This window comes from Onychomys torridus, chromosome X, assembly GCF_903995425.1.
Source record: "Onychomys torridus chromosome X, mOncTor1.1, whole genome shotgun sequence".
Taxonomy (NCBI): domain Eukaryota; kingdom Metazoa; phylum Chordata; class Mammalia; order Rodentia; family Cricetidae; genus Onychomys; species Onychomys torridus.
This window is the reverse complement of record NC_050466.1, coordinates 63,285,768-63,301,910: the sequence shown is the minus strand read 5'-3', so window position 1 is coordinate 63,301,910 and position 16,143 is coordinate 63,285,768. Positions and strand designations below refer to the sequence as shown.

Genomic DNA, 16,143 nt, shown 5'->3' with positions numbered 1-16,143 from the left:
TATCCCTGGAGCTCCAATGTGACTAATATGGTAGAGTGAGCCTCTCTGCTCTGCAGATCTGCCTTTTGTAAACATCACATCTTCAGGATTTCGAATACAATTCAAAATCTAATTCGGGTCATAAAGAAAAGAATGCTATATTCTCCTGCAAGTTTTAAGAAAGCAGAACTGTGCTTTCATATCGTAAAGCACTTTGCAGCTATAGGCATTGCTTGACTCAAGGAGCCAGAAGGGGGATTTAGAGGGCTTATATTTTCTCTACATAAGATTCAATACTGTGGAAGCCATGCTCCAGAATTCCATCTGTTAAATGAGGGTACTTTGACAAGTTGCTTAAGTGATCTATGTTTTCCAGGTCTAGTTGTTATTCTATGAAGGTGGAGATGCTGACAGTGGGAAAAAGTACAGGGAGCCAAGGCAATATCCTATAGTGCCACCCTGCCCACAGTGTTGCTCCCCTCCCCCGCAGCAGGCAGAGGAACAATGAGGACCCCTAGTTTCTAGCTACCCGGTGAACTACGTGAACTATGAACTACGTAGCTTCTTTCAGACACCACTGAGCCCAGTCCTTACCCAAGATGTTTCTCTTTTACCAGTGTCTCCAATCCCCACCCCGCCCCTCTGGGGAGGTCTGGTTTCTGCATTCAGGAATATTCTGGCAAAGGATTAGGGTTCCCACCTATCATGAGCCTGTGGCGCTCAAAGTAGCAGGACTAGGCCTTTGGGGATCAAGGAGACCCCTAAAGGTAAGTGGGGAAGCGCACCCGGATGGCAGCCCAGCATCCCAGGGGTTCCCCACCACCAAGGCTGAAGCTCCTGGCCAGGCTGCTTCCCGGTGTTGGCGCCCCGCCCGCTCCCCACCTCCACGCCCAGCCCCGCCACGCCGCCGAGCGCCCTCCGCGCCACGCCGGGCCGGGCAGCTGCAGAGCGGGCGGGCAAGTGGTCCGGGAGCGGCGGGGGCGGCGCCCGCCCCGCGGGAGGGAGGAGGAGGGACGCAGCCCGACCGAAAGGGGAAAAGGAGGGCGCGAGGGCGCCAGCAGCTAGCCTGTCGCGGAGACCCACAGGTAAGTGTGTGGCGCCGAGAAAGGGGATCTGAACCCTGAGGGGTCCTAAGACCTAAGCTGCAGAGCTAACAACGGGGCGATGGGCCCCCCGGTGGGCTCGATGACCAGGAGGGTGACCGTGTTGCTTGTTCACTGTGTTGGCTAAGCTGGAGCTCTTGGGCCATCTTGAAAGGCAGAGGCAAAGCATGGAGCCCAGCGGTCCCAGAGTGGGAAAGGGCATGTGGTAGGAAAAGGGTGAAGCTATCCCCCAACCCACCCCCGGGGGGTGGGGGTCCGGGGAGACCTGCAAATCGCAAAGCTTTAAATGATCTCAGACCCTCCCCACATCTCTGGGCAAAGAAGGCATGAGCCTTACTCCGGAGGACGATCTGCTGACACAGGACTTCCTGAGACATGGTTTACCGTGTCTGGCAAGTGGGTGCGAAGGAAAGTAGATGTGCCTAGGACCCAGGACAGCTGGGCACAACACCAGCAGCTAGGGCCCAGAACAGGTGGCCCCAGGTACAAGGGGATGGACCAGCATCTCAGAACCAAGGGATGGTTATCAGCTGAAAAGAGGCCTTGGGATGAACACGTTTCCACTGGAGCTTGATTTTCAAAACTCCCGAACAATATACAAAGTGAGAGGGAGAAAGAGAGCTGACCCGCCTCACATGAGACACAGGAAGCATGACACCAAAGTGTCCCGTGGCTGCTTGTACGGGAACACTTCTAGTCTGGCCTGGCACAAATGTATGAATCCCCCGGGGAGCTTTTAAAAAAGAGGTTCTGATTCAGTAGGTCTGGGGTGGGACCCAAGAGTCTGCGTTTCTGTCCAAGCTTTCCGATGGTACTGTAGCTTATGGACCACGCTGTGTGGCAGGCTCCACAGAACTGCTTTTTGCCCAACAGGCTGAAAAGCTGAAGAAAAAATGGGAGGTGAGGAGACAAGACAAAAATCCTAAGACTTTCCAATCCCATCTCTAAACCACACACACACACACACACACACACACACACACACACACACACACACACTTTATGAAAAAGGTTAATCAGTTGCTACTGGACTAATAGTGAAATGTTCTACTTTTCTTACCAACTCTCTAGCTAACGAGAGGCTCCAATAACAAAGCCTCCCCAGCTTCAAGGGCTTGCTACCTGCACTTGGTTTAATGCCATGATGACGCTTCACATTTTTTTTTTTAAACAAAAGATCTCCAATTTTTATTCTGTTCTGGGCTCCACAAATTATGTAGTGGCTCCTGTCTCTTAGTGGAACCGTTTCTGATGAGGGTTCAAACTGGTGGGTGATGATGACAAAAGAATTATTAGGTTAGCTTCTGCAGTTATTCTGATCTTTCTGAACGTCTCTTTGGCTAGCTTTAGTAAATTATGAGTATGGAACCCTAGTCATGCATGGTATGGCAGAATTTGTTACATTTGTTTGTTGTTAATATTAATTAGTAACAACGCATCAAGAGCATCATTATTTTTAAAGGAACTTGATTATGGCTGCATATGGTGGTGTCTATCTATAATCCCAGCTCAGGGACAGTAGAGGCAGGAGGATCAGGAGTTCAAGGTCATCTTTGGCTATGTAGTGTATGTAAGGCTAGCTTTGGCTACATGAGATCCTGTCTCAAAAAACAAACAACAAAAAAAGAGTTTGTTAGTACATGATACAATTAAGTGTGGTGTCAAAATAATCTGCAAGTCAACTGAAAAAGTGTGTGCTGTTTCCAAATTATTTGGGGAGTCTTTAGTGGCTCATAAAATTTTGTTTAGGTGAGCTCTAGAATGAACTGGACATCACTTCCTTTGGCTGCTTCTATGGGTCAACCACAAAGCTGGAAGATAAAAGTGGCCCAAATTTTGTAGCTCTTCAGGGATATTGTTTTCTGTGGGCTCAGCACTATGCCAGCCCTGATCGGATTCCCTTCTTCTTTTATCATTCCCCTATCCCTGCAAGGTGACTTTCATTCAATGGAGCTAAGACAGTTTAGCTAGTGCAAGGCATTGAGCAAACATAGGGTCAGCATCAGTGTTCTGTGTGTGAATCATTCTTGCCCCAACCCTGCTTTCCCTGCAAACTGAAGGTGTGTGTATTTTTTCAGGAGAAAAAAAAAAAAAAAACGTTAGAAATACAGAAAAGAAAAAATGCTACTAATTATGGATATGGGTCTGCTTAGCAGAGGGAGAAAAAATTGGAGAAATGGAATTTCATTGGTGGGTTTGCCAGGAAATCCACTGTTTTGGGTACCATGAGGTGTCTTCCAGAAATGGCAAAGTAAGTTTGCTCAGGTGTTATGGAAAGCCAGCAAAGAAGCGGATTTTCCATGGCTGGTGCAGTCGCTCTAGGGAATCAGGGAGGTGGGGGATATCACAACATATGTCTGACCTCAGTAAAAGCCTGGGAAAGGCACCTATGTCAAGAACAAGTGTTTGTTTTTTAATATTTATGGTTTCAAAAACACACAATTCTTTAATCTGTGTGGAACTTACTTCTGGGGCATGGTGGGAGGTGGTGTAGTTGAAACATTTGGGAGAAAAATCATAAAATAAATCCCCTAAAAGGTTCTGAACACTTCCACTTTATAAATCTATTTAATTCTTGAGTCTACTTTGTGTATTTTAAATTTAAGTGTAACTTATTTATAAAAAAATCATCTTTTTAGTGTAAAATTCTAAAAACACACATAGTCATGTAACTAACACCTAAATATAGAACTCCAGTAGCCCTGAAACTTCCCTATAGATTCTTTCAGTCCCTATAATTTTGTCTTCCATACTGGTCCATGAATGAAATCATATACTATATAGCCTTCTGAGTCTAACTTCTGTTACCTAAGGCAATACATTTGAGATTTTATCTACGTGAGTATTCCCATTATTTGTTCTTTCTATTGCTGACTGGTATTCCATACCTTATCCACTCATAAACTCTTGATGGTTATGAATAAAGCCAATATAAACATTCACAGATAGCATTTTGTATGAATATACATTTTCATTTCACTTGGTTTAATATTCATAAGTAAGGTTGCTGTTTTGAATGGTAAGCTAACTTTAAGAACCTGTCTAACTTTTCCAGAGTGGTTATAGCATTTTGTTTGTTTGTTTGTTCATTTGTTCGTTCGTTCATTGTGTAGTACTTGGGACTGGACTTAGGGCTTCACACATGCTAAGTGAGTGCTCTGCCACTCACTTCCACCCTCCACTTGTGTTGTTCTGTTTTCCTTCCTGCCATTCATCAATGGCAGGTGCTTGGTGCTTGGTATTATTGTTTTATTTTATTTGTAAATGGTTTTGTTCATGCTTGTTTTTTAATTGTACATTGAAGGCACCACTATCTCAAGTTGTTACTAATTATATGGGCTTGCCGTTGCCCCTGGTTTGGTTTGGTTGTGCCTTTCAGAGAAATAGCTGGGTCACGTCACCTTATTTTATTTACGTTATGTTTTGAGTACATCACTGTATCTTTTCTAGTTATTACCTTAACACACACACACACACACACACACACACATACACACACACACACACGTGTGTGTGTATGACTTCATTGCTAATTTTATATAAAACGATAGTTAAGGTTTGCTTTCTTCATATAAATATCCAGTTGAAACATCATTAGTTAAAAAGACTCTCCTCCCTCTCCGTGATACCTTTTTGAATCCTTTGTTAGAAATGGACTACATATGGATATTTATTTTAATTTCTCTATTGTGTTCCATTTATTGATATGACTCTTTTATATTAATACTATACTGTAGGCCTTTTAATTTTTTTTATGAGACTGAGTTTCATGTATTCAAGGCTAGCTTCAAACTTGAACTCAGTATGTAGCTATGTATGATCTTGAAGTTCTGATATCAGTGCTTCCACCTCCCAGGTGCTGAGATTACAAGCACAAATCACTAAACTGACCTTATAATGGTGCTAAGAACAGAACCCAGGATCTCACATGCTATGCAAACACTCTATTAACTGCACAATAGCCTCAACTGTCTTGTGCATTTTAAAGGTCAATTTCTAGATTGCTTTTTGGTATGTAGTATCTGTTGCTTTTAGAAATTGTGCTTGTGCTCCCCTCCAGCCCTGTTTCATCTTCTAATTTCTACACTGTTGTGTAAGAAAGCTATTTAATTTTTATAGGGATTTTTCTTACATTCAAGCCATCTTGCTGAAACGTAATCATTTGATAGTTTTTTTCAGTTGCTTTTTCTAGACTTTTCAAGGTATACCATCAAATTGTCTTTGAATGGCAATAATTAAGGGATCCTTCCTAATATTTTTACCTCATTCTATTTTGTCTTAGTGGCCTTCTAGAATAATGTTGAGTAGCAGTGTCTGACTTGAGTAGGAAGTCTCAAAGTTCCATTTTGTTGTAAAGTTCCAGTGGCTACTCTTATCTTTGAAACATTCCATAACATTTTTTGCTTGTTTAAAGTCTGAAGTTTGATTTGAAATTTTATTGTAATGATTGGAATTATTTTATTCACTGAAAACCTAACAAGTTTGTGGCCAGTTTGTCTTTCTGGCTTTGTGGGTTCAATATTGATTTTCTTGGAGAAGTTCATATAGAATTAAAGCAAATGGCTTTATTTAGACAGATTATGAAGAACTCATCCATGGAGAATCTTAATAATGTTCTCATGGATGTATACTGGGGACACTGTGGGAGGGAGGAAATAAAGGGACTGTTTAAACCATATAATGTGGATGAACATAATAGCTTTGTGGTATTTTTCGAATCATTTTCAGTGAAAATGTATTTTATATTCAACTCCTGTTCAAGTATATCTGTATATAATTGAAACAAAATCTTTCAAAGTGTATGCATTATATTCTGATTATTTTCCATTCTCTCCCATCTGTCCTCTATCATTTCAACATGATTGTGATCTTCTAAGTTGGTTTGATCATGCTAAGTTGCTTTGATCCCCCCTCATATACACACATCACACACAGAAACACACACAAAATAATAATAAATAATTTTTTAAATTTAATTTAAATCTTTTTTTTAATTCACGGGGTTCTTTTGGTTTGTATCCAAGACACGTTCATTTTTCTATTAACTCATGCTATGATACAAAGTGAGACATCCAGAGACAAATACCCATTTTTATTTCTTTCTCTAAAGATCATGTAACTAAACCAGAGTTCATTCTTGACCCCACAGACTAGTCAGTAAAGGCAATCTTGTAATTCCATAGCACAAAACTCTCTCATGACCTCTTACCACAGTTAAGATCAGTCTCTAGGTGCCCACTGTAGCCTCCTTGATCTATTCTCTGCTTACACTTATGCAAGCACACTGGCCAGCACACTGTTTCTCATCTAAACCACATGTTTGCCTGCCAGCCTTTGCGGTGCTGTGCTTCCTGCCTGGAGCACCATTTTACCAGATAGTCCGGTAGCTTGTTTCCTGGTTTCACTAGAGTCCTCTCAAACCCTCCTTCTAAACATCAGTCTCACCTAATTCTGGAGAGATCCCTGCTCTTATCCCACTTTGGGTCATAGTGATAACACTATTTATTACTTGTAACTCTATTATTAAATCAGTTTGTCTACTGATTCCACACTTTTCCCCTTGATAAAATGTAAGTTCCAAAAGGGCTAGAAATTTGTATATTTTTGTCACTGTTGTCAAGATCTAGAATACTAGCGGGTCATAGGAGGTACTCATAAAATATGTATTGAATGTTGAATGACAACACAAATGTTCAGAATCATGCCTAGGAACTATAAGAAAGAAGATATGGATTCTAAGAGGAACTCAATATGCTATACCCTTCTGAGCAGGTTTAGTGTGAAATTTTCTTTAGATTAAGTGTTGAGTATACTCTGGGGCAGTGGTTCTCAACTTAAGGGTCACGATTCCTGTGGGGGTTGCATATCAGATATCCTGCATATCAGATATTCACATTATGATTCATAACAGTAGCCAAATTACAGTCAAGAAGCAGTAACGAAATCACTTTGTGGTTGGGGGTCAGCACAACATGAAGAACTGTGTTAAAGTGTTGCAGCATGAGGAAGACTGAGAACCACTCTAGGGAAGCACTTCATTAACCAGCAGACACCCCTCTGGTAGCCACTACATTTCCGACTCTGCAATAGTAACAATGATGGCTGGTAGCTGCTACTTGCCCAGTAGGCACACTCTTTCTCTTTTGTTTGTATGACTTCATTTAATCCTCCCAGCCACCTGAGGCAAGAATCTTATTACTTTACAGAATAGAAAACTGAGGCCCAGAGAAATTCAGTACCTTGTCTATGGTCATACAGAAGACAAGTAGTAGATCTGGGTTTTGATTCTGAAGCCCATGTACTTAACAACGCTCCCAGCAGAAGCAAAAGTTCTCAGTAAACAATGGTGCTTGGTGGGCAAGCCTGATGACCTGAGTTCAATCCCTGGAACACATGATGGAAAGAGAACAATCCCTGGCCTTTATGTATTTATAGTTATGGCTTTTGTTCTCTTAGCATACTGATTCTCAACATGGAGTGATTTCTGGCAATTTCTGGAGACATTTTTGTTGTTCTAAGTGGCACCTAGTAGGTAGAGGCCATAGCTGCTGCTGAACATCCTATAATGCACAGGTTACTCCCCATAAAGAATGTCCCTTGCCCATATGTCAATAGTGCTGGGGTAGAGAAACTTCACCTTGGCACAGTGTTTCTGAAAGCTGTCTGTCTGTCTATTAGAATCATGTGAGGAGTTTAAAAATTAAACAGCAATATCTGGGGCCAATTTTAACCTTAGCAAACCTCCATGCATCCCCGACATTGCCTAGCGATTGTGCTGTGCACTGGCTTTGCTTTCTAGTGCTCCAGAAGAACTGTTTGACACTTTCTTTTGTTTTCTTTGCACTTGTCTTGAGCTCAGCAGATAGGAATCTCTTCATAGCTGCACCATCCAAACTCCCAACACACTCATATTTGTAGAAATACTCATAGCACTCCCAACCATTACTGTGAAACTGTGAATGAGATGCCACTGTTGTGTCACAGCAATGTCTTTTCTGGGCTCTGGAAAACAGGAGACAGAATGCCAATGCACCCTTTATCCGGATTTTTAAAGAAATTGTTTATTCATTTTACATACCAACCACAGATCCCTCTCTCTTCCCTTCTCCTGTCCCTCCTGCCTTCCCCCTCAACCCTCCCATTCCCTCCTCCAGCAAGGTAAGGCCTCCCGTGGCAGTCAGCAGAGCCTGGTCCATTCAGTAGAGGCAGGTCCAAGCCCCTCCCCTGCATCAAGGCTGAGCAAGGTGTCCATTGGTAGTGGACTCCAAAAAGCCAGCTCATGCACTAGGAATGGATCCTGATCTTAGTGCCAGGGGGGCCCTCACACTAAAGTATTTGAGAGTAAAGGGCCATGGAGTCTGTAACTGATTTTCTAGTGGTTCAAAAATAAATGTATGTGCAAGGTTAAGAATGCAAAAGATAAGGGAAATATGGTAAAATGTTAGCTTTTTAAAAATCCAGATAACTATCTGTACAAGCACATACATTTATTTCTGAATCACTAGAAAATCAGTTACACACTGCATGGCCCTTTATTCCCAATACTTAATTGTGACTTTCCTAACAATAAGGGTATTCTCTTACGTCACCACAGTGCTGCTATCGATTCAGTTAAGTTTAACACTGATAAGATAGTATTATCTAACCTACTATTTCTATTTCAATTTTGACACTAGACTTGATAAAGTCCTATGCTGCACCTCTTTCTTCTAGTACAGGATCTAATTTAGGGCTGCTATTGCATTTACTTGTCCTGCCTCTTAGTCATTTTTAGTCCAGGTTACTTTTTTTAGAGCATAGAATCTTGGAGACTGTTGTTGCCTATCTCCTCTTTATTGTTGATGATAATTGTGACCACCCAGAGAAGGCGTTGTAGAATTTCCTCACTGGATAGCTGCAGTTACTGTCTTTTCCTTTAAAATGAGCAAGCTTTGGAAAGATACAAATGTTCTGCTCCTCATTAATACTTCCCTCTAGCTTTAGTGATGATTTTTGTGTGATCAATCTTTAATGTGATGGTAGAAAATAATGATTTTTTTTTCTAGCTCTAGTTGGTCTAGGCAAGAGCCATACTGTCTCCCCTATTTATTTATATATTCATTTATTTATTATTGATAGAAACTCATGAATTCTTATGTTTTAATGGTTTATGATTTATTAACATACATGCTTACTTTGGTTGCCCAATTGTGATGGACTTATTTTTTTTAATACTGGGGATTGAACTTTATGCTTTATATATGGTAGGCAAACACTCTACTACTGAGCTATATTCCCAGCCCTCAAACTTAGTTCTTTGTTCTGTATGCTTATTTCTTTAACAAACCCCTTTTCTGGACCATTTCTATAAGCTTATGCTTATGTTCTAATATCTACTCTCTCCCATAGCTCCACATCTCCTCTCCATCTGGTCACTTCTTAGAGGAATTCTTTCAAAGGATGCTTATACCAAATTGCTCTATATTTTCTCCTCATGTGATCCAGTTGCAGTTAGAGGCTATTCCCAGTCCCTCATAAACTCCATATTGCCAAGTACAGCCATAACTTCACCAATTTACCATGCTTGACATTAAAGAGCATTTCTCTTTTTTTTTCTTTTTTTATTGAAAAAAGAATCTTTTACCATACAATATATCCTGGTTATAGTTTGCCCTCTCTCTATTCCTCCCAGTTTCTCCTCACCTTTCCTCCCCTCTAGATCCTCTCCCTTTCTGTCTCTCATTAGAAAAGAACAGGCTTCTAAGAGATAACAACCAAACACAACAAAATAAAATACAATAAGATGAAGCAAAAACGTTCATATTATACTTGGATATGGCAGCCCAACAGAAGGAAAAGAGCTCCAAGAGCAAGCACAAGAGTCAGAGACCCACTCATTCACACAGTCACAAGTCCCATAAAAATACAAAGCTAATAGCTGTAATATGTAACTGAAGTTTTCCTGGTCCTGCAGCCACTCAGACCCACATAAACATACAGAGGCTTTTATTAATTAAAACTGTTTGGCCATTAGCTCAGGCCTACCACTGACTAGCTCTTACACTTAAACTCAGCCCATTTCTGTTCATCTATTTGTCACCATGTGTTCTGTGGCTTTACCTGTGTGCCATTATATGCTCCTCCCTGGAGGGCAGGCTGGCATCTCCTCACTCAGCCTTCTTCCCAGAATTCTCCTTGTCTGCTTATCTCGCCTATACTTCTTGCCTGCCTACTGGCAAATCAGCACTTTATTTATCAACAAATAAGAGCAACACATTCACAGCATACAGAGCAACATCACCCATCAATAATATATACACAAAGGACCTGGTGCAGACCCATATAGACCCTGTGTTTGCTGCTTCGGTCTCTGTGAGTTCCTCTGTGCCTTGCTTAGTTGATTTAGAGGGCCTTATCCTCCTGGTGTCCTCCATCCTCTTTGGCTCTTATAATCTTTCTGCCTCCTCTACTTTGGGATTCCCTGAGCTCTGAGAGGAAGGATTTGATGGACACCTCACATTTAGACTTTCTCTGAATAACGTCTCTGCATCTGTTCCCATCTGCTGCCAGAAGAAGTTTCTCTGATGATGACTGGGTAAGGCACCGATCTATGAGCATAGCAGAAAATCATTAGCAGTCATCTTATTGATACATTTTTTTAGACTAGTAGTATTTGGTTTAACCTGAGGCCTCTAGGATATCTGGTCTCTGGTTCTTGGTCACCCAAACAGTGTTGAGTATGGGTTCCTTCTCATGGAATGGGCCCTAAGTCAAATTAGAGGTTGCTTGGCTACTCCCACAAGTTCTGTGCCACCATTGCCCCAGCACATCTTGCAGGCAGAACAGATTGTAGGTCAAAGGTTTTGTGGCTGGGTTGGTGTTTATATTTCTCTTTTGGAAGCCTTCAGCATACCTTCCCATGCCAAAGAGACTAGAATGTAGGGTGAAGGCACCAGCTCTACTTCTTCATGTTCAATAAGTTATGTGGGTGTTGTCCTCCACAATGGGATCCCACTATCTGTTTGCAGAGAGCAACCCATTGTCTTATCAACAGCCTAGGTTGTTTGGTGATTTCCATGGGACCTTTTTGGCCAATAGCTCAATTGAATACAACCCAGCCCCTCCTCTGGAACCCTTGCCTGGCTACAAGAGATGGCCAGTTGAGACTCCATATCCCCCATTACTAGGAGTCCTCATTAGGATCACCTCCACAGATTTCCAGGAAGTTTCCACTGCACTAGGTTTCCATACCATCTCCCCTAAATGCCCCATAATTCCAGTTATCTTTCCTGGCACTCTCTCCCTCCATCCTATCTCCCCACCACCTGATCCATTCTGCTCCCTTCCCCAACTGCCCCAGTCTACCCAAAAAATCTATTCTATTTCCCCCTCCCAGGGAGATCTATGCATCCCTCCTAGATTCCTCCTCTTTACCTAACCTCTCTGGGTCTATGGGTTATAACTTGATTATCATTTACTTAATGTCTAATAGGCACTTATGAGTGAATACATACCATATTTGTCTCTGGGTCTGAGTAACCTCACTCAGTATGATTTTTTTCTGGTTCCATCCATTTGGCTGCAAATTTCATGATGTCATTTTTTTTATTAGCTGAGTAATGCTCTATTGTGTAAATGTACTACATTTTATTTATCCATTCTTCAGTTGAGGGACATCTAGGTTCTGGCTATTATGCATAAAGCTGTAATGAAGATGGTTGAGCAAGTGTCCTTGTGGTAGCATGGAGCATCTTTTGAATATATTCCCAAGAGTTGTATAGCTGGGTCTTCAGATAGATCAATTCCCAATTTCTAAGGAACTGCCATATTGATCTCCATAGTGGCTATACAAGTTTGCACCCCCACCAGCAATGGAGGAATGTTTCTCTTTCTCCATATCCTCATCAGCATGAACTGTCACCTATGTTTTTGATCTTAGCCATGTGTAAGATGGAATTTCAAAGTCATTTTGATTTGCATTTCCCTGATGACTAAGGATGTTGAATGTTTCATATGTATCTTAGCCATTTGAGATTCTTTTATTGAGAATTCTGTTTAGATCTGTATCCCATTTTTAATTGGATTATTGGTTTATTGATATCTAATTTCTTGAGTTATTTTATATATTTTGTATATTAGTCCTCTATCTCATATGGAGTTGGTAAAAATCTTTTCCCATTCTGTAGACTGCTGCTTTGTCCAGTTGATGGTGTCCTTGGCCTTACAGAAGCTTTTCAGTTTCATGAGATCCCAATGTTTAATTGTTGATCTTAGTGCCTGCGCTTATTGGCATTCTGTTCAGAAAGTCTTTTCCTGCTATCACTATATGTGAGTCAATATGTGATTTAAGCTGTAGTAGTGTTTCTTTTACAAACTTGGGTACACTTGTATTTGGTGAACAGATATTAAGAATTGAAAAGTCATCTTGGTGGGCTTTTTTCTTTGATAGACATGTAGCTTACCTGTCTCTTTTGATTAGTTTTGGCTTGAAGTCTATTTTATTAGATATTAAATAGCTACAGTAGCTTGCTTCTTAGGTCCATTTGCTTGGAATATCTTTTTCCAACCCTTTACCCAGAAGTAATGTTTATCCTTGATGTTGAGGGGTTTCTTGGATGCAGCAGAAGGAGGGATTCTATTTTCAAATCCATTTTGTTAGTCTATGTCTTTTTAATGGGGAATTGAGACCATTGATATTGATGAGGGACATCTAGGTTGATTTTCAAACCAATGCTTATTGATTCCTGTTAATTTGCAGTAACAGTAGTAGTAGTAGTAGTAGTAGTAGTAGTAGTAGTAGTAGGTGGTGGTGGTGGTGGTGGTAGTGGTGTATGTGTGTGTGTGTGTGTTTGTGTGTGTGTGTGTCTGTGTGTCTGCCTTTATATGTTGTGTGCTGTTTTTCCCTTGCAGCTTTTAATTTTCTTTCTTTCTTTGTTTTGTATGTTCAGTGTTTGATTATTATGTGGTGAGGGAACTTTCTTTTATAGTCCAATCTATTTGGTGTTCTGTATGCTTCTTGTACCTTATAGACATCTCTTTCTTTAGGTTAACTTACAGAGGTTGGCAACTTTGTAAGTATGGGGACTTTCTTGTCTTTCAGAACATTCCCTTGAAATGATCTCCTTCAATCCTGTGACTTTCCATAGGTTACAGTACTCCTGGGAATGATTTTTCTTAGCACCTAAGACTTACCCTGCATGGATGTCTACTAGGCACATTAAACTTATCACCTCCAAAACAAAATATCTGTTCTCTATTACTCTCATGCAGAATCTGCTTTGTCTCAGTAAGACCCATGTCAGTCTTTCACATCACCATCTGCTTAGTTGTTTGAACTTCAGACTCACAAAATTCACATCCTATGTTCATCCCATCAACAAATCTTATTCATCAAGCTGCTGTGGGGCCTTTTGTATTAACTGTTCTCCTTGAATGCTCTCTTTGCACAACCCCTTTGTCTATCTCCGGCCAGTTCATCACTTTAATTAGCATCTTCACATATAAATCTATTAGATTCCTATCTTCACCAGAATCATCTAGACTAACCCCAGACACATGGAGGTACAATGGAAAAAAGAGAACATTGAAGCTGGATATGGTAGTGCACATTTGTAATCCCCGCACTCACTCAGGAGGCTGAGGAAAGAGGCCTGAGGTAAAGTCCTGGAAAAGGGGATGAGTTTAATAGTACTATCAGTTTAATAGTACTTCTTTGATGAGCTGACCTAAAATAACCACTAAGTCACTCTTGTTCTTACCTGACTTTAATCTCTGGTATTGCACTTTACTGTCCATTTGTTTCTTTGCTTTTATTGATTTTTTTGTTGTCTTTTATCCTTAGTGTCCACAGTAATGTTTGGCACATAGTAGATATTTGAGACATATTGATGACTGAATCATACACTTAAGCTCTCTAATATAATTTTAAGCACATGAATACTATGAAGTAAATTCTCCCTTTCCCTCTCCATCCCTCTCCATCCCTCTCATCCCCTTTTCCAGGACTTTACCTCAGGCCTCTTTCCTCAGCCTCCTGAGTGAGTGCGGGGATTACAAATGTGCACTACCATATCCAGCTTCAATGTTCTCTTTTTTCCATTGTACCTCCATGTGTCTGGGGTTAGTCTAGATGATTCTGGTGAAGATAGGAATCTAATAGATTTATATGTGAAGATGCTAATTAAAGTTTCCAGAAAAAGGGGAATTATTATTTCTCCAGACATCAGAGATCACCACTGTTACATTTAATTAATTAATTTATTTATTTATGTTTGGCCCTCCCAAACATAAAACTGTTCTCAGAGTTTAACAAATTGATGTGTTGACTTTGGGTTCAAACATGTAAATTTTCCTTACATTTATTTATTTATGGGAGCACACATACTATAGCAGGTATGTGGAGCTCAAATAACACCCTTTGGGAGTCAGCTCTCTTCCTACACTATATGAATTCTGGAAACTGAACTCGGGTCATGAGTCTTGATTCAGTGGCAAGAGCCCCTATCTGCTGTTCTCTCTCTCTCTCTCTCTCTCTCTCTCTCTCTCTCTCTCTCTCTGTTGTATTTCGTTCTACAGGACTGTATGTGGATGCTGATGCAGGAAGAAGTTGATGATGAAGGAACTAATGTTCTTCATTGTTCTTATAGTATCCTTCTTTGTTGCAGCATGAACTCTGCAATAACACAAGTGATGTTACACACGTGTATGTGTGTGTGTGTGTGTGTGTGTGTGTGTGTGTGTGTGTGTGAGAGAGAGAGAGAGAGAGAGAGAGAGAGAGAGAGAGAGAGAGAGAGAGAAAGAATAACTAGGAAAGGGCACCAAAGATGTTTGTGAGCATGTGCTTCTGTACGTGAAATCCAAGGTCTGAAGCCATGGGGGAGAAAGAGAAGAAAAGTGGGAGGTTGTATACCAAAGTGATTTTGCTTTTGGACATGATTGGAAGAGTAACAATATATCTTGCTTTTGTTTTCGGTTCTAGAGACTGAACCCAGAGATTAGTGTTTAACTCAGTCTCTAAATTGTATACCTAGCATTGATCTGGGCTTTGCATTTTTTAAACTCCTAGACATGGCTCTATATGGTTCTAAAACTTCCAGGAAAATTAGTACAACTGAACTCAGCTGGTGCTTTTGTTGTCTAGATGTTTAATTTTTTAACAGAATATATTACATGTTCAAGGTAATTGAAGAACCTAGATGTAGCATGAATCTTAAAACGTCTTATTAATAAAATCAAACCTGGAGCCAGGTACTGGGGTGAATGCTGGAAGATCAGAGAAACAGAACAAGCCACAGCCACCTCACCTTGCCAATTCCTCAGCTGATCCTGTTTCCTCAGACTGGAAGTTTCTGAGTCCTCATCCAGAATGAATCTCAGCTGAACTGTTGCTCAAAAGCCTAAAATCTTAACCAGGCTCTTGTTCCTGGTCCTTGCACCTTATATACCTTTCTGCTTTCTGCCATCACTTCCTGGGATTAAAGGCGTGAGTCACCATGCCTGGCTGTTTCCAGTGTGGCTTTGAACTCACAGAGATCCAGATGGATCTCTGCCTCCCAAGTGATAGGATTAAAGGCGTGTGTGCTACCATTTTCTGGCCTCTATATCTAGTGGCTGTTCTGTTCTCTGACCCCAGATAAGTTTATTAGAGTGTACAATATTTGAGGGAACACAATACCACCACACATATTACCTTTGATGCAGTAAGATCTGGTTTTCTGAATGGAGCTGAAAGTTTGTTATAGTCACAGTTCATAAATGAGCCAAGAGCTGGGTCTATTATTCATGTAAATAATATTTATCACCCACACAGCACCATTAGTAGTGAAGTAGGCAAATGTGTCAATTAACATTTCATGGACATTATTTAGGGACCTTTTTTGTCTCATTTGTGAAAGTGGATGGAGTCTATATATACATATTTTAATTAAACTTTATAGAAGTGCAAATCATATACATTATAAGTTGTATGGCTTGAAAAATGTTCAGACTGGCCACATCCTTTCTGCTAGCCTACAGATACAGAATCAGAGGATGAGCAGCTCTCAGAAGTCCTCTAAAGCTCCTTTGACAAGTACCAGTCTCA

General features: G+C 40.8%; 1 protein-coding gene across 6 annotated transcripts in view; it reads left to right on the top strand.

Annotated features, from left to right (window-relative positions):
* Positions 1 to 717: 717 nt before the first annotated feature.
* Adgrg2 (adhesion G protein-coupled receptor G2) overlaps positions 718 to 16,143 on the top strand; it is a 115,341-nt gene continuing 99,915 nt past the window's right edge. For 5 of the 6 annotated variants that reach the window (XM_036175217.1, XM_036175215.1, XM_036175212.1 and 2 more), the window contains exon 1: positions 912 to 1,064. The gene's annotated coding sequence lies outside the window, so the exon portion shown is untranslated. Of the gene's footprint in view, positions 747 to 911; positions 1,065 to 16,143 lie in introns of those variants that run through there. The other variant, XM_036175213.1, reaches the window with a different exon arrangement.